General features: G+C 41.0%; 1 pseudogene; it reads left to right on the top strand.

Annotated features, from left to right (window-relative positions):
- Nucleotides 1–1,473: 1,473 nt before the first annotated feature.
- Nucleotides 1,474–20,814, top strand: LOC118009027 (annotated as a pseudogene).
- Nucleotides 20,815–23,012: the final 2,198 nt, after the last annotated feature.

The raw sequence follows: 23,012 nt of genomic DNA, 5'->3' as shown, positions 1-23,012 counted from the left end.
AATTCCTCTTACCCATCCCTTGTGCCATTGTCATTCATTTCACTTACATATAAGCATATATAATTATATATATATATTAGTATTATTATTTTGAACAAACTATTATCTGAGAGAGATCGATTAAGAATAAGAAAAATAAGAGTTTTTTTTACTCTGACTTAATCTTTCTTTGATGCTCTTCCTTTCTTTATGTAGATCTGAGTTTCTGATCTATGTTATGTTCCTTCTCTCTAAAGAACTTCTTTTAACATTTCTTTCAAGGTAGGTCTACTGGCAACAAATTCCTCAATTTTTGTCTGAAAAGTCTTTATTTCTCCTTCATTTTTGAAGGATGCAGAATTGTATGTTGGTAGTTGTTTCTCCCAACACTTTAAATATTGCCCCCCACTGTCTTCTTGTTTGCATGGTTTCTGAGGAAAAGTCAGCTGTAATTCTTATCTTCATTCCTCTATAATGAAGGTGTTTTTCCTCTGGCTTTTTTCAGCACTTTGATTTCCTATAGTTTGAAAATAATATACCTAGGTGTAGTTTTGGGGATATTTATCATGCTTGGTGTTCTCTGAGCTCCCTGGATCTGTGGTTTGGTGTCTGACATTAATTTAGGGAAATTATCAGTAATTATATTACAAACACATCTTCTGTTTCTTTCTCTCTTCTTCTCCAGCAGTCCTATTACATGTATGTTACACTGTTGTAGTTCTTCCACAGGCCTTGGATATTCTGTTCTGTTTCTTCAGACTTTTTTATCTTTGTTTTTCAGTTTTGGAAGTTTCTATTGAGATATCCTCAAGCTCAGAAATTCTTTCCTCAGTCATGTGCGGACTACTAGTAAGCCCATCAAAAGCAGTCTTCATTTCTTTTACAGTGCTTTTTTTTTTTTCTCTAGTATTTCTTTTTGGTTTTCTTTTTGGATTTCCATCTGTCTACTTACATTGCCCATATGTCCTTGTATGCTATCTACTTTATCCATTAGATCCCTTAGTATATTAATCATAGTTGTTATATATTTTAGGTCTGATAATTCCAAAATCCCTGCCATATCTAGTTCTGATATTTGCTCTGTCTCTTCAAATTGTGTTTTTTGCTTTTGAGTATGTTTTATAATATTTTTCTTGATAGCCAGACATGATATACCAAGTAAAAGGAACTGCTGTAAGTAGGCCTTTAGCAACGTGCTAGTAAGATGTGCACAGAGGGGAGGGCATTCTGCAGTCTTATGATTAAGTCTCAGTCTTTAGTGAGCCAATGCCTCTGAACTGTGAACGTCACAGGTGTTTAAATTTTTTCTCTCTCCCTCTGTGTGGACGAGGATGACTAGAGTAGACTAGAATTTCCCCAGGTCAGTTAGGCTCTGATAACAGCCCAGCAGGTCAGGTCTCATTAACTAGTTTCTCCTGAGGACAGACCTTGTTAGGGATAGAGGGCTCTGGTGTATTTCAAAATGATTTTTTTCCCCTTTCCCTGGCTAAGAGCATGAGGGGATTTTCCTTTGATATTTACTATAAGAACCTGAACAAGCTCCTGGAGGTAAATCTCACAAAAAAACTAAAGACTGTGGAGTTTTTAACTCGGATTTGTCCACACAGAGCCTCCAGCAATTGGCCAATTACAGTTGTGGTTTGCCTACCCAGCACTGCTTCCCATGGTAGTTTCTGAGTCTCTGCTCAGGTAAGCTGTGATTCTCTGTATTTGCTGCCTGTTCTCCACTCCTGAGGGCTGCTGTGTGCCCTGCTTCACCACTTCTCTCATGGCTCCTGGAAGACTTATTGATTTTTCAATGTGTTCAGCTTTTTACTTGTTGTTGGGACAGTGTGTGGAACCCCCAATTAATTTTTCCTCTGTAATGCCATCACTCCTCTAATCACCTTTGTTTGCTTGCTTTCATATTGTTATTACAGGAAATGTCAACTGTATACAACAGCTGAGAGACTAGAACAATGAACCTTAGTGCCCAGAATCAACAATGAGCCTCATGGCCATGTTATGAGTTCATGGACAAATCTAAGATGTTTTGTCCATAAATAGTTCACTATGTATCTCTGAAAGATAAAGGCTCCAAAATATCATCACACTATTATCACCACACCGAAAAATTAATGATAATTCCATAAAAGTCACAAACATTCCACTACTGTCTTAATGTTTCATAAATTTGTTTAACATATTGTTTGTTCAAGTCAGTATCCAAATAAGGTCCCCATGAATTGCAACTGGTTGATATTTCCATAAAGTCTCTTTTAATTTATAAACCTCTAAGGATACTTTTAGTGAATTTTTTAAAAAAATTCAGCAGCCTTTAAAGCTGTAGGAAACCTTGTTCATTCAGGACCAGAAAAGGTTACAGTTTGATTTGTTCACAAATTGTTCGGCAAACATAGTTATGTCAGAAAAAATAACTTAATAATTCTCATTTTTAAATGATTTTTGTCATAAATGGAGCAAAAGCTGCTGATCTCTAAGGAAGACATCATCTTTAATTTTTACCAAATTGTGAGAAGCAGGAAAAAATTTTAGAATTGAAGAAATCATCAACATTATAGCAAAGAAAAAAGAGTCCTGGTTTCTGAACGTAATTCCTTTTGTCATAACAAACACATGTCAAGGAACCATTTCAGAAAAGGAAGTGAGAGGGGGAGAAAAACACATTTCTTTATATTCAAACTGTGTTACATGAAAGTTTGCCTAATCTGTCCCCCTCTCTGAGCGATCACAATACACAATTTATGGGGAAGGGGCAGCATCAGTTAGAAATGTATTTAGCCACAAATAACAGAAACCCAACCAAGAGAAACTAAACACATAGAGATTTGTTTTCCTCGTATTACCAGAAGTCCTAGGTTCTTTAGTCCAAGGTTGGGAGAGTTGTTCTATGGTATGATCATGGACCTAAGCTACTTCTCATTTTGGCTCTGCCATCTTTTGTGTGTGGCTTTAGTTTTTATGGTTACAAAAATAACATTAAGTGTCCCATGTAAAGACATGCAGCATAGGGGAACGCATCAGGTGGATCTAACTGAGACTAACCAAATATTTGAGATTAAAGTGAAAGCACTTTCTAGAATCAGTGTCAGAATTAAATAAAAGAGCACAGCTGAAACACCAGAGTCAATGCCTGACCCCCAAATTACTTATCATGAATCTCATAGTGACCCTTATCAAGTTCACTCCAATTTCTAAGGCGGGGCTTTCAACCACGTTGTCCAACTCTAAATCCAAAACTCTATCCACTTCACCACTCTGGTTCTCCACATTTACTACTCAGGGAATCAAGAATCAATCCTTCCACTTAAAAGGCATCTAGCTAAAGAGGTAGTCCCCAAAATTATTCATATGTTTAGTCCCTGAGATTCCCAAAGATAATAAATATTCCTAACATGGTGGCGAGGTTGTCAACATTTTAGTAGGTACTTCCCCAATTTCATGTCAAACCTATTAAGAAGACCAAAATCACTCTATCCAAGCCTCAGAAGACATCTGTGATTAATATCCTCCCATGTGAACTACTAAGAAAGAGTCAAATACAGTAGCCTGTACATAATAATCAACCATTGTCACATCTCAGCTTTGAGTAAAGAAGGGAAGTTGTATTTAACAATGTGAAACGTACTTTTAGTGCCTCAGCTTAAAGAGTCAGCCTGTCAAAATAACCATTCATTTTCCCCACCACTCCCCATCCCCGCTCGAAGTGGACGCTGTACAGATGTTTTACAAAAAAGCTTCCCCTTCTACTCTTTGTGCTCAGCAGCTTGCATGATTCAGGCAGTGGTTTCCAGAGAAACAGCTGAGCTGGGAATTGTCTGGAACTGAAGGGGATGTTCCTGAGCCTTTTGTGGGTCTACCTCAGAAAGAAGGTGCACTCTACATAAAGTCAGGGGCCCAGGAAACCTAAATCACTCACTGAACCTCTTCCTACCGCCTCCATAGCTGAAAGCTTGCTACATGAAAACAAAACCAACAAAAAAAAATGGAGGGTATGTTTATTCTAAGCTCTTACTGAAACTCCCCCCTCACATAAGAAGTGTCCTACTTAAAGCTCGAGATCCAGGCAGCCTCACCCAGAGAGGCACACGAGTCAGCAAATGGCCCCTTGGCCGCGTCCTTTTCCATTTAGCCAGACACAGCTGGCTTTAAAGAGCAATTGGGAAGCAGCAGATCTTAATGAGGCCTCTCTGCCAGGACATGGAATCCTGATGGGAGGAAGAGAGGAAGAAGGGAAGACAGGAAGACAGGAAGGCGGGCGAACAGTTACTATTTGTTGACTAGTTATTGAACCCATTCAGGTGTACCATTGGACCCTCACAGTGGGCACAGGGCAAACCCAGTCTCTCTGACCCAAGCCCATGCTTTCTCAACCATGCTTACATAAATTATTATGGTTTTAATGAAATGATGAAGAATTTTTATTCTAAATCGATTGATAAATATTTACTCCCCCTAGACCTAATATTGTTAAATAAAATGGGAAATGTAAGCCCTCACAACACTTAATACTGCATCTTCCCCAGGGAACCAGAACCAACGAATAATCTTTGTTAAGCTGAAGACCTATGCACCACCCCCCAATAAGGGAGATATGGCAGACAAAGACTGCTAGTTGTCACCCAATACCTTGTCCTTCTTTGGTAACAGAACCCCAATTTTTGCTAGGCACATTACCACCTAGCTAAGATTACATTTTTTTAAAATCTCCCTTGCAGATAGCTGTGGTCATGTGACTACTTTTTTGATAATGAGATGTAAGAAGCATGATGTGCTGTTTCCAGGGAGTTTCCTTTTTAAACGGGGACCAGACCTTCTCTTTCCCTTTCTCAGTCCTACTACCTGAAACACAGATGTGATGGCTGAAGTTCTGGCAGCCATTTTCTACCATGAGAACAAATACCAAACTCTAGTGATGATGGAAGGGAGGGCTAATAGGAAACTTGCTATTTTTAGACTCCTTGTACACAAGGAAATAAAATCGGGAATGTTGAAGTCACCATTGTTTGGGCTGGGTAAGATTTATTCATCTTAGGAATGTCAGCATCTTAAATGCTATTTCATTAAAATCTCTAACAAACTGAAAACACAGAGAAACCTGGTTGTAATTTATAGGCAGCACAAGCTGGAGAGAGGGACCTGGAGAGGTACGCTGGATAATAAAATAGCGCCCTGAGTAGTCAGCGGGCCCAGCCCACTAAGGAGGTGCTACTATTCCGGGCCCTGTGGAGCCCTCTGGCAGGTCCTCCATCATCAAATGCAATGCGAAATCCCTGATGGAATCTTGAATGGGGGGGGGGGGGGGGAGGGGTTGTAAGGGGTTGGGGGGGGGGGACAGTTGGGGAAATTAGAATACGGACTGTTTTCAAATAATGTTAATTTTCTTGCATATAATAATGATAATTATTGGGGACTCTACGTGGAAGTATTCCGGGTATTCACTATATTATTCTTTCAACTTTTCTGCAATTCACATTTTTTTCAAAAGAAAAAGCTAGGGATTGGAAGGATAGAAGAGAAGGGACTGAGGACCCAAGTTAAGAATCAATCTCTGTCATCTTACTGTTTGGGGAGAAACTACTATTTCAAATCTTTGGTAATGATCACTGTCCGATTCAAGTACTTTTTTTTTTTAAGATTTTATTTAGAGAGAGAGAGAGAGAGAGCAGACGTGCGAGCAGGGGGAGGGGCAGAGGGAGAGAGAGAATCCCAAGCAGACTGCACAGAGCGTGGAGCCCGACGCAGGGCTCAGTCTCACCACCCTGAGATCATGACTGTAGCCAAAATCAGGAGTGAGACACTTAACTGACTGAGCCACCCAGGGATCCCTCATGTACTTTTTTAGAAGTTTGATATTATTCAAAAATTATTTTAACCCCTATGGAAAGCATTCATTCATATTACATTTATTTACTGAGCAGCTACTATAGATTATCATCTGTGCCTGTTGTGGAAGAAATAAGAGAAATGAGACACAGCTTCTATCCTTAGTGGCCAGCAGAGGAGACAAACATTTAAACAGAAAGCATTTTCTGACAGCGTGGGAGCTTAGGTACATTACTCTTGTCTTTAGCTCTCAGAAGATTCTTAAAGATCCTTTGGGTTAGGAATGGAAACGGGGGAGGGGCAGACCAGCAGCGGAGAACCAGCACATGAACCCCATGTGCCCATCACGCAGTAGGTATTGCCGAGTCCGTAGTTGGGCAAACAGCATATGTGCCTTTCAGGAATGGACAGTGTTAAACAGCCCTCATCTTGCTCAAGAGCTCGCTTTCTTCTGGAACCCATTCGGGAGCTGAAAGAGAAATTCCTGTGCCCCCTACAGTTGTTCATTGTGAAAAGTGGGCACCAACAGAGACAAGACGAGCAAGCCAGCTGTCTGACAAGCTGAGGCTCATAGCAACTGAAGCAGGACAGAGCTGCCATGCAAAGGTGCCCCAGGAAGCCTTCTAACCAGAGAAGGAGTGGTTCCAGAATAAACCATGTCCAAATTCTGAGAGACTGTTAGAAAATTTGTTCAGAGCAAAGAGAGGAGCCAAAAGACTTTAAATGGGTCTAGAGTCTTCTGAGTCTCTAAATTTCATTTTATTTTTTTTTTAAGATTTTGTTTATTTATTTGACAGAGAGAGAGAGAACACGAGCAGGGGGAGTGGCAGGCAGAGGGAGAGGGAGAAGCAGGCTTCCCGCTGAGCAGGGAGCCCGACGCAGGGCTCGATCCCAGGACCCTGAGACCATGACCTGAGCCGAAGGCAGATGTCTAACCAACTGAGCCACCCAGGCGCCCTCTAAACTTCATTTTAATTGATACACTATCCATTTCTTCCTACATCTTCTAGAAACTAGCTTTGGAAGCAATGTGATTCTATGTTAATAACGAGAGGATTTTGGGAGCCGGTATTTGCCAAAGTGTTCATGAGCTATTAATGGGCTTTATGGAAAAAAAAAATTGTTACATGGTCAAGAAAATTTGAGAAATACCAGATTAAATAAAGACAAAGAAGTTTATTTACTATAAGACTTTTCAGAGTCTTAGTCTGCTAATATTCACTTTGAATCTCTGAGTAGAATACGCTATGTGCCATTTCCCAAAGCTCTTTCCCCCTGGAATTCTTTTATCAGAGAGCTCCTCATAAAATTAATGCTCTTTCTTTTAGGTCACAGATTAGGTTGTAACTTATTTTGGTAACCTATCTAGGTATCCAATCCGCCCTAGATCACTGGCCTTCGCTTACCAGTGCATCACATCCTGACTGGGGTATATCATCCAAGGGCATCACTGTAAATTCACGCTTGGTCTCCCTCTTAGACATGGCATGAACTTATAAAAAGAAAACCAAAAGAACTTTGTCAGCTTCGAAAACAAGAATAACACCTCTGAGGGCACAACATGGAGCAGAAAGTCAAAGTGATAAGCAGGCAGCAGTCACAGGCCTCAGTTTCCAGAGCAGGCCGAACAGCCGGACATGTTAGGTCCCATGAGATCAGAGACTAACAGTGTCTCATTGAAGGGAGGGACCTGGAGCCAGACTTGCTTCTTAAAACTCAGGGGCTGGGGTAGGGCTGTCCCAACAGCAAAAGAGGGCCGGAAATAAAAGCTGCCACCAGCAGTTACCTGAGGTCTGGAGGTTACACAAGGCCACACAGCTAAGCAGACATCGAGAACAGTCAGGACCCGGCTCCAGCTTCACTTCCGTCTGCGGCTGGAGCTGCAATTCTAGGATGACCCCCCATGGGAAGAGAGCCCTGAGCTGACACAATAAACCACTAGGGGTGGGGAGGAGATGGGTGGCGAGCACAGAGAACAACAGGAGAAAGAGCTCCCCAGCAATGCCCTTTCCTCACACACACTCAGCCCTGGACACTCGACAGCCCCCACCGAGTCCTCAAGCCCGAGCTCATAGGTCACTTTCTCAGTGACTCTTAGCTGGTTCTTCCAAATTCAATCGTCCCTCACCCTCTGCATTGCCACCTCCACCACTCAGGGAACTGTAGTCATAAGACTCTGCCCCATCATTGTCTGCAGGTCTGAATTTCCAGGTGGCCAGATGCTCCCTGTGGGAAAGGACTGGGTCCCTTCCCCCCACATCACCCCCCCGCCATGTCCCAGCTCATCACAGTGGCTGGCATGAGGACACACCACGGAAACTTGCTGCAGCCGTGAAGCCTGTCACCTTAGACCTGTTTGGGTAAGCCATCTATCTGAAATGAGATTTGGGTATTATCTGTGGAGGGGCCTTTAGGAGATGTCACTGAAGATCTCTTTTATCGGGCGACACCCAGCTCACACCGTTCTTGGACACTGAAAATGGAATGAGGCAGAGGCATTGATGGCAAAAACATGCTGTATAGATGGGTAAGCACCTATGCACTTTTTAAAAAATAGCTTTGTTATCATATTATTCACATGCTATAAAATTCATCCATTTAAAGCGTGCAGCTCAGTGATTTCTTAGTTTATTTGAAGTTGTGCGACTGTCACCAAAATCTGATTTGAGAACATTTTTGTCACCTCAAAATGAAACCCCATGGCTGCTAGCTGGCACTCAACATTCTCCAACCCTCCCCCCACCTACCCCCAGGCCTCAGACTTTCTGTCTCTATAGATTTGCCAATTCTGAACATTTCATATAAATGAGATCATGCAACACGTGGTCTTTTATGACCAGCTTCTTCCACTCAGTGTAGTAGTGTTCCAGGTTCCCCCATGTCAGAGCACATATCAATCTTTTTATGGCAGAGTAATATTCCATTGGATGGATATACCACATTTTGTTTATCCATTCTGATAGAAATGTGGGTTGTTTTAGTTTCTCGCTATTATGAATAACATTGCTTTGAACAGGAATGTACACATTTTTGTCTGGACATCCATTTTTCTTTCTCTTGGGTATATACCTAGGTGTGGAATTGCTGGGCTATATGGTAACTCTATGTTTAACATTTTGAGAAAATACCAAACTGTTTTCAAAAGTGGCCACACTATTTTACATTCTGACCAGCAATGTATAGAGGGTTCCAATTTCTACACATCTTTCCAAATACCTGTTTTCTGTCTTTTTTATTATAGCCAGACTAGTGGATGTGAAGTGGTATGTCACTGTGGTTTTGATTTCCCTAAAGACTAGTCATGTAGAGCACTTTTCTTTGTCCTTACTGGCCATCTATAGATCTTCTTTGGAGAAATGTCTATTGAAATCCTTTGCCCATCTTTAAATTGAGTTATTTCTCTTTTTATTAGAGTTGGAAGTTACTTTATATATGGTGAATAAAAGTCCCTTATCAGAAATATGATTTGCAAGTGTTTTCTCACATTCTGCAGGTTTTCCTTTTACTTTCTTGATGGTGTCCTTTAAGGCACAAATGTTTATAATTTTGATGAAATCCTACTTATTTTTTCTTTTGTCACTTGTGCTTTTGATTTTTTTGTCTAAGGAACAGTTGGGGGCACCTGGATGACTCAGCCAGTTAAGCATCTGACTCTTGATTTTGGCTCAGGCCATGATCACAGGGTCCTGCGATTGAGCCGCATGTTGGGCTCTGTGCTTAGCTTGGAGTCTGCTTAGGATTCTCTCTCCCCTTCTCCCTCTCCCTCTGCCTCTCTCTCGCTCTCTCTCAAATAAATAAATAAATCTCTAAAACAAAAAAAGAAAGAAAAAGAAACAGTTGCCTAACCCAGTCGTAAAGATTTGTTCCTATATTTTTTCCAGGAGATTTATAGTTTTAGCTCTTCTATCATCCATTTTGAGTTACTGTGTATGTGTGGTGTAAGGTAGGGCTCTAAAGTCATTAATTTGTATGTACATATCCATTTGTCCCAGTACCATTTCTTGAGAAGACCATTCTTTCTCTGTGTAATTATCTGGGTGCATTGTCAAAAATCAGTTGAACATAAATATGAAGGTTTATTTCTGGACCATTAAGTCTATTCCACTTACCTATATGTCTATACTTAGCCAGTAACACACTGTCCTGACTGCTGTAGGTTTGTAGTAACTTCTTCAATCTGGAAGTGAGTCTAACTTTGCTTTTCTTTTTCAAGATTGTTTGATCAAATCTGGGTATTTTGCATTTCTACATGAATTTTATGATCAGCTTGTCAATTTCTACAAAAAAGGTCAGCTGTGATTTGATAAGGACTGTAAGGATTTTGTTGAATCTGTAGATCTGTTTGGGGAGTATTGCCATCTCAACAATGTTAAGTCTTCTCATTAATGAACATGATGTCTTTCCATTTATTTAGATCTTTGTTTTCTTTCAATAGTGTTTTACAGTTTTAACTATACAAGTCTTGGATTTCTTATGTTAAACAAATATATAAGTATTTTATTCTTGTTGATGCTATTGTCAATGGAATTGTTTTCTTAATTTCATTTTCTGACTATTCATTGCAAGTGTATAGAAAGACAATTATATTTGTACATTGATCTGGCATCTTACTCCTTCCTAAACTCATTTGTCAGTTCTAATAATTTTTTAGTGGATTCCTTAGGATTTTCCATATGGGAGATCATATCTTCTGCAAGTAGAATATCTTATTTCTTCCTTTACAATCCGGATGCATTTTATTTCTTTTTCTTCACTAATTGTCTTAGCTAGAATCTTCAGCACAATGGTGAATGGAAGTGGTGAGAGTGGACATCCTTGTTGAGTTTATGACCTTAGAGGGGAAGCATTCGGTCTTTCACAATTAAGTATGATGTTCTTCAAGGGCTTTTCATAGATAGCTTTTATCAGGTTAAGGAAATTAACTTCTAATAAGATTTTTTTTTTATTTCACAGATCCTTTTAATGAATTATTATTTCACTCTTAAGACAACAGTTCTTTAACTATTAGCAAAAGATTGCCTCCAAAATATGGCACTGAAACAGATGCATAAGACCGTCCTTTCAACACAATGAAACGTAATGAAAAGTGTTCTGAATGAGAAAAGTATATAAAATAAATAAGACCAGTTTTACAGCCTGCATAATGCATAGTAATTTAACCATTAAATTAGAATCTGTAAAACTAGAAATGTACTTTTTGTATCAGCCTTAACAATGATTTTCAAGAAACTGATGAGTTTTGAAACAACTACATAGGTCAAATTGTATTCTACACCTAAAATGTTTGATTATTTTCAGGTTTGCCTTCCCTTGCCTTGCCAAATTCAATTTATATTTTCTAGTCAGTATGTTTTACATAATCTACACATTTAATTAACAATTTTACAATTTTTGTAAATTTTTGTTGGATGTTTTCATCATGACTGTTGGATTTTGTAAAATGTTTTGTCAATATCCTATGTGCTTTTGTATCAGATATTTATTGCTGTGTAACAAATAACCCAAAACTTAGTGACTTAAAACCACATTCCTTTTACTGACTCTCAATCTGGTAGGACAGCAATATGGGCTAGACTCAGCTAGATTATTCTCCTGGACTTGCCTGGGACTGGAGCTGGATAGTCTAAGATGCCTCCCTCTTATGTCTGGCAGTTGGTGCTGACTGTCAGCTGGGTCTCTTTTCATGTGCTCTGTCATTTTCCAGGTGACTCAAGCAAACTTCTTTACATGGCAATCTCAGGACAATGATGCAGGAAAATGAGAGCAGAAGCTGTAAGTACTCTTGAGGCCTTGCTTGGAAATCACACTGTTCAATTTGCCAAAGCTAGTTGCAAAGTACAGCCCAGATTCAAGGAGTAGTGCACTAGGCTTCACATCCTGTTGGGAGAAATGGCATTTGAATCCACCCTACCCACTAAAGGTCCTGTATTCCCTCCTCCTGGCAGTCTGAGTTACATCTTCCCATAATCTTCCTTCCCCACTCTTCTTTCCTTGAAATTCTGGGCACAGACTTTTCTTGGGTAGATAAGAACCAATAAAGATCATTTGTTCTGTGGTTTATAACCTTCTTCTCAAGGGAGAGAAAGAAACTAAATAAATTTCACTCTTAGAAGATAAGTAGAAATGTCAGATCAGGGTAATGATAAAGTGAAATTTACTGTTTGGTACCAGCTCTTATAAATGCAATGGAGAAGCATAATCTGGAAGACTGTAAACAGAATTCAATTTTTTCTGTTTTCTGCTCTGAGCCTGGTATTTCTCCTAATTACATTTACATGATTTGTTTGTTAATTGTTTAGAAGCAGCTGGTCCAAAATAAATAGAGACGATGATAGTAATTTGCATATTTTTTTTATTATAATTAAAGTTCCAGACACAAGTTTGAGTCCTCACAATGTAGAGCAGTTATGTAAGACTGTGTTTTGCAGAATGTGCCCAAGGAAAGCAAAGAATGTTGACACATTGGATTTATTCAATTGCCTAGAACCTTAAAGTTAACTGGAATTTTCAGCACTCTGTTGTGAAAAAAAAAAAAGAAGCAAGTCATTAGAAAACATTGACAACTTGACTGACTTATTAAAAACAAAACAAAACAAAACTTCTTTCTATAAGCAGGACACGTTCAATTTCAATCTCTTGCAATTAAATAGAGGCACTCGGGCCTGTAAGTAAAAAAAAAAAAACAAAAAGCTTTAATTTTAATCAGTATAAGGATGGATGAGGCATATTTAAAAGATTTAAACATCAGAATGGAAAAAAAGGACCCTCTGACACTCAGTTAAGCAGAGACACAAGTAATCTTGATAGCCTTATCAGTCTAATAATGCAAGTGAGTTAGGATTTATTTTTGTTTAAAGTGGAGCCAATTTCATTGTTATTGATAACAGCTACCACATACTGAATATTATCAGGTGTTTTGCTATATTATATAAATTATTTAATCCTCACGACAACTCTACGTATTAGTTAAAGCACCACAGACTGGGTGGTGCTTAACAAAAGAGATTTATTTTCTCACAGTTCTGGAGCTTAGAAGTCCCAGATCAAGGTGTCCTACCAAGGGCTGTGAGGGAAGGGGCTGCTCCCGGCCTCTCTCCTTGGCTGTAGATGGCTATCTTCGCCCTGGGTCCTCACATTATCTTCCCTCTGTCTGTGTCTGTGTCCAAATTCATATAAGGACATGGGTCATATTGTACGAGGGCCCACCCTAATGAGCTCATTTAAACTTTAAAAGACTCTGTCTCCAAATAGAGTCACATTCTGGAGACCCTATCTCCAAACACAATGCCGGGAGGGGGGTAGGACTTCAACATGTGAATTGGGAAGGAGGACACAATTCAACCCATAACAGATCTCTAATTCCCCACTGTACAGCTGAGAAGACAGGCCCGGAAAGATTCCTATTTGTTCAAAGGCTCCAGCTAGTGGTAGTAGAGCAGAGACAAACCACATCTGTTGAATTCCCGAGCCCAGCTGTTAACCATGCCACTACACTCCTGGCCTTCATAATAGTCAGATGGATCTTTTCTCATTGGTGTCCCCACCAATCTCACACTCCCATACCCCCACGGGCTTGATCACCTCACACCAACTACGCCTCCCACACTAGCCTCTGGTTGTCCCCAACTCTGCCCCCACCCCCAGGTCCAGTTGAATGTTCTAGCCTGGACTTTCCCCCATGAGGGTCCCCAAGTGGTTCCCCTCATTGCCAGCCTCCAGCCTCCCAGCTTCCGTCACTACCATCTCCACGTGGCTTCCAAACACTCACAAGTGACACCCCAGCTTTCTCTGAATCATATTTACACTTTATCTCACAAAGACTGCCTGGGCTTTCTACGGTCTCAACCCACTAGCCAGTAAATGAAACTGAGAGAATGAACTCAGGAGAGCGTGTAAGGGGTACATACCACATACCTGTGCGTGCCTCTCCACTCGCCTGCGTACTGAGCCTTTCCTGAAGCTCACACCCTTCCCAGCAGAATGACTCACCCATCCCTGAGGCCCCACAGGGCCAGATGGGCTTTTATCAGACACCAGCACTACCTTATTGTGACTATTTATTTTCATATCTGCCTTTCCACCAGACTGAGATAGAAACAATGTCTTCTGTGTCTCTGAATCCTCAAGGCTTAGCATTTCACCTGGTACTTATTGGTGAGTATTTAATACATGTTTGGTGAATGAATAAATGAAGAAGTCTCTACCCTCTACATCAAAAATACTTCTTCATCCAGCCAAATGATGCATAAAATCAGAACATTCGATATTATGAGAGTTTCTTCTTTTGGTTTAAGAATTTGTACCTTAAATTAAAGGATGAACACTTGTCAGTTGCTTCAGCCTCGGTGTGAGTGATTTCCTTAAGGAGGAGGTGTACAGAGTTATTAGGAGAAATGATTGCTTGAGGTGCCTAATAAGGAGAGAAGAAAGGGGGAAAATACAGATGGATAATCAGAAGACTAGAGAAGCTTTTTCTCTTCAACAGCTTTTCTGAAGAGCAGCTCTGGTTGCCATAGCAACACAGCAATTTGCGGTCCTTCCTTCCAGCTTCCTACCTGCCAGTGAGGAGGAAGTGAAAGTCACAACCTGTTAACCCAGCAGGGCATCCTCCTGGCATCTCTGGAGAGTACAGCCAGGGGAAGTCTCAGGGACTGGCAGCCTGCGCCCAACCGCCCACCCAGCAAGGGGGGCGAAGGAGACAAGCTCAGAGGGGGCGGGACCACACTCCTGCCAGGAGGTGAAGGCTAATGTGTGGGCGCCAGTGACAGGAACAGGGGTAAGCTGCCACAGTCAGCAAATAATCGCAGCTGGGGCAACAGTTCTTGGAACTGATTACCCAGAGATCCTCTGACTTAATTGATTTTATACGACCTCCTGACTGCAAAATTGGGAGCTTCAAACAATAAAGGGCAATTTTCAAAGGACAGCTGCTTGCTCAAATGGACACCCCACACAGAATTGTTTACTGGAGCTTCTAATGACTTGTTCTTCTCAACTAAGCCAGAAAATGTTTTTCTAAACAAGAAATGGGGGAAATGCCAGATCTATGAATAGGAGATTGTGCATGAGGGTGTTGCTACAGTGTGTAATTAGTAGTCTTCTTAATCAAATCAGCAGCTTTATTGTAAGATTTTCCCATTTCTCCAGCAGACATATGACTTGAAAATGCTAACAAAGTCTCATCTTTCTAGGATCTTCTTTCTTTCTGCCCATTCTAAGTCTTGAGCATAACTCAAGTCAACAGTAGTTTTTTTGCAAGGTATAAGGAAAAGGGAGACTTGGAGGTAATCATAAAATTACATTTGATACATTTATTAATCAGCTGAATTCATGTATTGCTCTGTCACCAACACCCCAAAATGAAGACATAAGGAAATTGTGAATTCAGAAAAAAGAAATTGGAGCTTATAAAGGTTTTCTTTTAGAGGGAATTTTCTTTTCTATCAACACCAAAGGGAAAACTTAATCCAAACAGTTCCTAGAGTTGATCATGGTTCATTGAGGAACAAAACAGCAGAAACATATAATTTCATGGCAACTCCCACCAAGTACAACCTCTCATTACCAGCAACAAGAAATAATTTACTTAGCAACCCTGCTGCTGGCATTTAGCCTTTGCCTTTCTCACATCTGGTGCTCCAAGTATGATGCATTTAATAAACATGTTGATAAGCTGATAATTTCTTCCTGGCACTATTTTTACTTCTTTTTACACCAAACTTCATTCTTGGGGTGGAAACGTATTGACTGTCTCATTGTTAAGTGACCTTTCTTACTATGCTGATAGGAGATTTTACAAAGCATGCCAATGAGCCTGGTCTTAGAAATCAAGCCGAGTATCAGCCGTAGGCTGACATTTTGTACCACAGCCAGAAGTGAAGCAACCAGCCAAGGTGCAGTGGGAGGGAGAGCCACCTCCCAACGTTCCCTGAAGGCATCTCAGAGTCACAACAACATGGGGAATTGATGTATTCCGTGACCTCCAGATGACAATGTGCATGTTTTATTTTACCACTACATGTTAAGATGGAAAATCAAGTAGAGCTAATTTGATGTGGTTTATGGGATTTTTATGTAAAAAAACGGGCAGATGGAGATGCCAGATAGTTACAGAACCACCAAAGATTTTTTGATATGTCTTCCAAAACAGAGATTCGTTCTACAAAATCTAAACAGACCTTCGTTGCCTAAGGATGTCATGCGGTCATCCATGTGGCCGCCATTGACTCCATGAGGGGACAGAATACACCATCGGTCACTCTTCCAAGGACAGAAGCTCAGCTCCTCGAGGGGCAGGCGGGTGGATCGATTCAGAAGTATGCTATGATAGACAAACTCCTAGACCAGGAATAAGCAGCAGCCGAATTCTTCTCCTAGCTCTGCCACCAACAGACTGTCACGTAACCTCAACCTCTGAATCTCTAGATCAGTTAGCTATTGCCACACAGCAAACCACCCCAGAACTTAGTGGCTAAAAACAACCACCACTTACGATTTCTCACAAATCTATGGCTAGGTGGTTCTGGGAGAGGCTCAGCTGAGCTCGGCTGGGGTCCACTGGCAATTTTAAGATGGCTTTCAGCTGTGACAAACTGGTTCTGTTTCAGGAGATTTATCTCAACCTCCAGCAGGCTAGCCCAGGATTGTTCTTATGGTGGGGGCAGGGGATGAAGGAGAAACAGGGGAAGAGAGGAGGGAAGAAGGGGAGAGGAGGGAAAGGAGGGGAATAGAAGGGATAAGAGAAAGAGTGAGGAAGGGAGAGAGGGAGGGAAAGAAAGAAAGCTAGAGACAGAGAAAGAAAATGGTCTCTTGGGAGAACTGGCCATCTAACACTTCTACCACATTCTTTTGGTGTGCCCTTTACATAGGCTTGTTTTGAGTAATAAGCGGGTCGGTCTCTGTGTAGAATTTATACAGTAGATTGTGAAATGTCATGAAGTAGATATAATAAGACATCCCACACGTCCTTACTGCTGTCCTCCATAAGATACACAGACTTCTATCCTCATGAGAGATGAAGTCAGTAATGACCTCTGGGGGCAGGGAGTGTCATGTGAGATATCTTATGTACTTCTGCCCCATTCCACAAAGCTTTGCAGTGGCTTGGTACAAGAATGCAGCCACAAAAAATGCCAGCAAACCATAAATACAAACAATGAATAAGAACTGAGAAAAACATAACTGATGGTTGGAAATCAAGACCCAGGGTCAGGAGTGATACGGGACACTAGCCCAAATACCCAAGCCATAAGGACAATACCACGACTATATTTGAGTCTTATATTTGGTTCTGTATTTCCTGGAAGTAAACAAAAAAAGAGGTGCTTCCTCAAACACGGTCTACAAGGTGATCTGTGAAGGCACATTCACCCTCCCCACCCTCTGGGCACTGATCGCGGAGAAGCCCGTCAACAGGTGCAGTGCGATGCACTTTCCCATCCCGGGCGTCGCCGGGCCGCACCGAATGCTGGGTATTGCAGGGAGGCGGGCAAGGAGCCCGCTGGGCTCGCAGCTGCGAGGTGCAGACTGTGGTCAGAAGACCGGGGGTTTGCGAAACAGGAGAGAGGGAAGTGAGACGAAGTTTTCCATTCATGCCGGCAGCACAATGTTTCTTTTTTAAAATTTTTAAAATAAATGTAACTTAAAAAATACGTCAACATCGATATCAATATGAAGAGTACAGAGGATGTGTAGGTAAGGCAAACCTGTGAAGTTATGATGGAAGCACCTGGCGCCTGAGAAGCAGCTTTCTGGGACGTCCATTTATAAGCAGCAGTGGTTCCCAGTGAACTTTCCAGGGTGAGCTAGTAGCAAATACCTTTCTGCCTGGAATCTCTAGGGGCCCTGTAACACAGGATGCACTTAGATCTACATTTATACGTAACCATGAAATGAGTCGAGTTGTACTACTATTTAAATATTTTCGTTGATCCAGGCCCCTCACCTGCTTGGTCAGCTTGCCAGGTGTGACCTGCCTGGGACCCAACCCCACCCCCCTCCGTGGTTCTCTAGGTATGGGGATGTGGAAAGTTCCTCAAGCAAGGAGTTGACACATTTTTTGTTGTTGCTGTTCACTCTCACCCAATGGCCACATGTTGGAGTTCAGATGTGTCTCGGTGGGTGTATGGCATGGAGCATCTGGTTTCAACTAAGCTACCTTTCACAAAATGGAGAGGATTAAAGACAAATCCCCCCAAATAACAAGCATAAGTAAACAAAAAGGAAATGGCACAACCTGCACGTCTCTGATCCTTCAGAGGGGCGAGCTTTTTATCAGCCACATTATGAGGTAAAGCAAGGTTCTGATCTATCCGACCAAACATCAACCTCCAAACTTAAGCTTAATAGGAAGACTACCTAAAATATGGATTTACCTCCCCTCTTGTTAATTATTAGCTGTGCCTTGAGTTTGTGTTGTGCCTGTTATATTAGCTACCGGGGGGAGCATGAAGCCATCAGGATTAGCAAGGCATTTTTAAAAGGAAGCAGCTTAGTCATCATCATAATTGAGTGATATTGTTCTAGTAATGCGTAAAGTAAGAAAAAAAACACTCATTTTTATCTGTATGTCATCTTTTTAAATTGCCGTTTTATGCATGCTTTCTAATGTAGATAACATATTGATATCCTGGCATAGGTATATAATTTATAAATAAATCCATATGGATTGGGAGAGCATGCGGATACATTTTTTCACTCATGAGGATGTAATTAAAACAGTTGGGATATTGCTGCTTTAATTTAAAAATTAGCTGGTTGAATGGAATTATTAAGCTTAGAATCACTACATTTGGAGAACAGCCACATAATAATTATTTTAATATTAAAATAGTTGACTGAAGACCAGACTCACCAGGCAGACACCGGCACAGGTGAGGGCAGCTGCATCCCCCCCCCCCCCACGTGTCCACATCGGCCACCGGCTGTCCCCTGGCTGCCCCCCTGGCCCCCAAAGAGCTGCCGCCTCCACCATTGCCCTTTCCACCTCTCGGTAATTCGAAATGAAGCTGTTGTCATTTCTGGAAGGAAACTTGCCCACAGATCAAGCAGGAAGTGTGGCAGGAGGTGGAAGAATGGGTGACATTGGGCCACAAGCTGCAAGGTGGTTGGGAGTGTGGTTCTGGTTGGTGAGAATCCTGCAAGTCACCCCTCCAACCTCAACAAAACCAGGGCAGCTGCAGATGTGGAAATCGCCTCACCATTGTGAAACCGGCTCCAGTTTCAGAGGAAGACCTGTTGAATTGAATCAATAAATTAAATAATGATAACACAGGTGGCCTCCTTGTTCAGCTGCCTCTTCCAGAGCACACTGACGAGGAAGAGATCTATAATGCTGTTTCTCCAGACAAGGATGTTGATGGCTTTCATGTCATTTGTGTAGGGCAAATGTGTTTGGACAGTAGTCCATGTTACCGATGACCTCATGGAGTGTCTAGGAAATAATTAAGCAAATTGGCATTCCAATCCCAGGGAAGAATGTGGTTGTGGCTGGAAGGTCAAAAATGTTGGCATGCCCATTGCACAGCTACTACACACAGATGGGGCGTGTGAAGGCCCTGGAGGCAATGCCACCGTTACCGTGTCTCATCCGAACCCTCCCAAAGAGCAACCGAGGAAACATACGGTTCTTGCAGATATAGTGGTCTCTGCTACAGGCAGTCCAAATCTGATCACAGCAGCTATGATCAAGGAGGGAGCAGCACAACATCACTTGGCATCAGGGAAATACAAATAGGAACCACAATGAGATACCACCTCACCCCAGTCAGAATGGCTAAAATTAACAAGTCAGGAAACAACAAATGTTGGCAAGGAGGTGGAGAAAGGGGAAACCTCTTACACTGTTGGTGGGAATGCAAGCTGGTGTAGCTACTCCAGAAAACGCTATGGAGGTTCCTCAAAAAGTTGAAAATAGAGCTAACCTACAACTCAGCAATTGCACTACTGGGTATTTACCCCAAAGATACAAATGTAGTGATGCAAAGGGGCACCTTCACCCCAATGTTTATAGCAACAATGTCCACAATAGCCAAACTATGGAAAGAACCTAGATGTCTATTGACAGATGAATGGATAAAGAAAATGTGGTATACACCTCCAATGGAATATTACTCAGACATCAAAAAAATGCAATCTTGCCATTTGCAAAGATGTGGATGGAACTAGAGAGTATTATGCTAAGCAAAATAAGTCAATCAGAGAAAGACAATTATCATATGATTTCACTCATATGTGGAATTTTTTTTAAAAAGAGTTTTTTTATTTATTTGAGAGAGAGAGAATGAGAGAGAGAGAGAGAGAGCACATGAGAGGGAGGAGGGTCAGAGGGAGAAGCAGACTCCCTGCTGAGCAGGATGCCCAATGCAGGACTCGATCCTGGGACTCCAGGATCATGACCTGAGCTGAAGGCAGTCGCTTAACCAACTGAGCCACCCAGGCGCCCCTCATATGTGGAATTTAAGAAACAAAACAGAGGAACATAGGGGAAGGGAGGGAAAAATAAAACAAGATGAAATCAGAGACGGAGACAAACCATAAGAGATCCTTAACTATAGGAAACAAACTGAGGGTTGCTGGAGGGGATGGGGGTGAGAGCATGGGGTAACTGGGTGATGGACATTAAGGAGGGTACATGATATAATGAGCACTGGGTGTTATATAAGACTGATGAGTCACTGAACTCTATCTCTGAACCTAATAATACATTATATGTTAATTAATTGAATTTAAATAAAATAAAATAAATTTTTTAAAGGAGGGAGCAGTAGTCACCAATATGGGAATAAATAGACTTCAGGATCCCATAACTGTTAACCCCAAGTTGGTTGGAGATGTGGATTTTGAAGGAGTCAGAAAGAAAGCTAGTGACATCACTCCAGTCCCAGGGGTGTTGGTCCCATGACAGTGGCAATGCTGATGAAGAATACTATTATCATTGCAAAAAAGGTGCTGAGGCTTGAAGAGCAGGAAATATTGAAGCCTACGGAGCTTGGAGTAGCAACTAATTAACTGTTGTGTCTTCTGTCATGAACAACACTCCAAGCTAGTTCAAGAGGCAAAACAGACCAATAGAAATGCAATATTTTTTTATTTATTTTACTGAAATGGTTTTAGATGTTTTAAAATGGTTGTATTTATTGAAAGCTTAAGTAGGTGGGTATTTGTACATATAGTTCTGCAATACCTCACCACAGCGTATGCCATTACCATTCTGGGTCATGTGATCCAGCCAAGAGAAGCCATTCACCTAGTGATTAATATGGTGGACATTGTCACATTGAGAATGGATGCTTAACTTTGTCAAGCCACTTCAGTTAAAATTTGCGTTTTCTAGGATTGCATTTCCCAAGTTGTATTCCAGTAGGAGTTGATACTCACTTTAGGTTCCAAAACTTTTGAGTTCAACTGGTCAAACCAAAGGAAAAATGTTGCTAGAGAAAATTAGGGAAACGATCAAAAGAAAAAAATGCTAATTGAGTAAAAAAACCCTCTAATTTACATACATATTGTATGTAAAAACTATATGTTAATGGTGTCCTAAGCTGTCACTTGTGGCTTAGTCATTGGGAAAATGTTTAGGGTTGCTCCAAGAGGGGTTGGTTCTCTTTTTATGTGTTAACATTCATGAGGTTTCCCATTTTCTTCCAGGATGGAAAGACTTATTTTATTTTATAGATTATTGGTGTGTATTGTCATATTTGGCTTTTCCTGTTTCCTTGAACTTCATTGTTCCATCTTTGTACTACTGGGGGTGTCCGTGTGCTTTCCTTGAAACCTGTTTTTGAAAAACAAAACGTGGGCTTGATAATCATTAGGGCAGCTTAAGTAAGTGTGCAACTGACTTTTCCACTGAAGACTTGTCAGCAGCTGCCTGCTTTCTCTGATGTACCTGTTGGCTTTCCCTGATGGGTTTTTGAGAACTTGAGTTAATATTGAATTTAATCAGACTTACTGATTTAAAGGGTTTTTTTGTTTCATTTTTGTTTTTAATAAAACACTTCTGAGTGGTGTGGGAAAAAAAAAGACTAGTTTTACTGTTAGTGGTGTGATCATAGGATGCATCACCCCCCAGGCCACTTTCAGTTTGTGACATTAATATTAGTGTACAGGAAGAAACTCAACTATTTTTATGGACAACGAACAAGCATCCACATTTACTAAAGTCAGTTTCAAATAGTTAATATTGAACTAATACAAAAGGGGTTGCAGAATACAACCCTGCTTTATGCTCCTGGACACTGTTAGTTGAATCATCAAGAGATAAGCCAGAAACAACCTAAGTGTCTGTCGATAGATGAGTGGTAAAGAAGATGTGACTTATATGTATATATAATATTATTCACCCATGAGAAAGGAGATCCTGCTATTTGCAAAAACATGGATGGACCTTGAGGACATTATGCTCAGTGAGATAAGTCAGATAAAGGAAGACAAATACTATATTATCTCACTTATATATGCAGCCTAAAAAAGAAGAACTCTTAAAAACAGTGCATAGAATGGTGGTACCAGGAACTGGAGGTAGGACAAAAGGAGAGATATTGTTTAATGGTACAAGCTTGCAACTAGTGGATAAATAAGTCCTGGAGATGTCATGCACGTAATAGTAATTATAGACAACAGTCCTGTATTATGAACATCAGACTTGCTAAGACACTAGATCTTAGTTTTTCCCACCACAAAAAAAGAAATGGTAATTATGTGTTGTGATAGAGGTGCTAAGGGTCACTACAATAGTAATCATGACTTGAATTAATATCAACAACTATGAATCCATACAGAACTCATTCAGCCTGAGCCAAAGCAGGCTACTATCATAGAGCCACGTATTAAGGAGAGGTCAGTAAAAGTTTCAAGAGCAAGTTGGAGGATTCACAATGAATGGAAGGCTAAGTTCCTTTGCTCCTCATATGAAATGTCAGCCTGGAAACCCAGAACTGCAGGATAGAGAGAAGAGAGCTATGACAATGAGGTTAAATGCCTACAGTGCATGAAATGATTGTCATTTTTAAAATGGGGTCCCATGTTTTTTGAGTCTAATCAGATGGAATTGTGTCTATTGCTATGAATGTTTGTGCTCCCCAAACTCGTATGTTGAATCCTAACCCCGAAAGGTGATGGTGTTAGGAGATGGGGCCTTTGGAAGGTGATTAGGTCATGAGGTATCTGCATTATTGAATCAGAGCCTTCTAGAAAAGACTGCACAG

Source organism: Mirounga leonina, unplaced genomic scaffold (genome assembly GCF_011800145.1).
Source record: "Mirounga leonina isolate KUSES-001 unplaced genomic scaffold, KU_Mleo_1.0 Mir_126, whole genome shotgun sequence".
Classification (NCBI taxonomy): domain Eukaryota; kingdom Metazoa; phylum Chordata; class Mammalia; order Carnivora; family Phocidae; genus Mirounga; species Mirounga leonina.
Note: the sequence above shows the minus strand (reverse complement) of the source record. Positions and strands in the feature narration are given on the sequence as shown.